Source organism: Neophocaena asiaeorientalis, unplaced genomic scaffold (genome assembly GCF_003031525.2).
Source record: "Neophocaena asiaeorientalis asiaeorientalis breed wild unplaced genomic scaffold, Neophocaena_asiaeorientalis_V1.1 scaffold481, whole genome shotgun sequence".
Lineage (NCBI taxonomy): Eukaryota > Metazoa > Chordata > Mammalia > Artiodactyla > Phocoenidae > Neophocaena > Neophocaena asiaeorientalis.
Window position 1 is genome coordinate 631707 of NW_020174559.1, and position 1415 is coordinate 633121.

The following is a 1415-nucleotide window of genomic DNA, read 5'->3' on the forward strand; positions in this document are numbered from 1 at the left end:
ATGGCTTGATGGGTGGGCAGAGACTGGATCTGAAGACAGGGCAGGAAGAATTTGAAATGTGGTAGAATTTGTGCAGCCCAGGGGACCTCCTGGAGGGAGTTCTAGTTTACGCAACTGGGTGAACTGGGGGTGGGGAGGGAGGCAGCCAATGATCTCTGGGACCAGGGAGGGGAGGAAGGACCTCCATGAAGGTGCAGGGCATGATAGGAGGCAGGCAGCAGCTGCAGAGACCCCCTTTCTCTTTCTGGCTAGTCGGGCACTGCCCAGGGATAATGAACTTGGTGATTCCCCAAGCCACCCCAGTCAAATGCTAGAGGGGCCTCGCTCTGCTCCAGCTGCCCACATCCAGCTCTGGGGGCCCTTTCCCAGGAGTGCTTGGGCTGCAGGTGGGGTAAGCGGGACTGGGGGAACTTTCAACACCAGGCAGCCTACCCTAGAGGTGAGGGCCTGGAATCGTCCATCACAGGGGCCTGGGACTTAGACTTCTCAGTCTTCGCAACTGCCAAAGTGGGTATGAGTCAGGGCTTTGCAGGGTGAGGAAGGATAGTCTGAAAACCATTAACAGAGAATCTTCAGTCCAGGGGAGACACAGAGCAGAGGTGCATGGCCCCTGCAGGAGAAGTTGGGTGGGGAGGTGAAGAGGGGTTGAGAGCCGGACAGGAGGGGTCTCTCAACCACAGCGCCATCCCTCCTCCACTGCATGCTCCATCCCAGGTTGGACGCGAGCCAGTGCATGTTTGTTACCTGTGCGTGTCTGTGTGTCTGTGTGTGTAGTCAGTGTACCTGCCTCTTATGATTGCTAGGAAGCTTAAACAAGTTAACCCTTCATAAAAGGCTTGGTGCAGGGCCTGGCACTTCCTAAGTTCCCTATAAATATAAATATTCCTAAGTTCTCCCTGATGAAGGGGAGAGTGCAATGGTAAAGAGCCCAACTCTGGAGGCAGGCTGCCTGGGTCACTAAGTGTCAGCGACAGTCAGCACTGTGGGTTACTGTGGGTCTGTGACCACCTGTGTTTGGTCCTCAGCGGCAGCAGTTCCATATGCTCTGCTCAGCTCTCTCCCCATCTCTCGCTGGCAGCAAGTCTTCCTCCCTCGAGGCACTCCACTCTCAACAGACAGGATGCTCTTGCTGCAAAGGGAATGCACTCGAACTTGCTGCCACTCAAACTCACCAGAGTCCGTTCCCACTCTCACTCTGTCCTCCTCCTGGCCTGCCCCATGGAAGAGACTTCCTGCGTCCCATCTCGGGGCTCCCTGCCTCTTCCTCCCTCTGGCAGATCCCTTCTCCACCCAGCACCTCCCCGCTTTGTCCTCACCCGCTTCCATCCCTGTGGAAACACGTTCAACTTCCTCCCCCACCCCTCCGATCAGCAGGCCCCCTGCCTCCCCTCCACCCTGAGCCTCAGGCCTGGCTC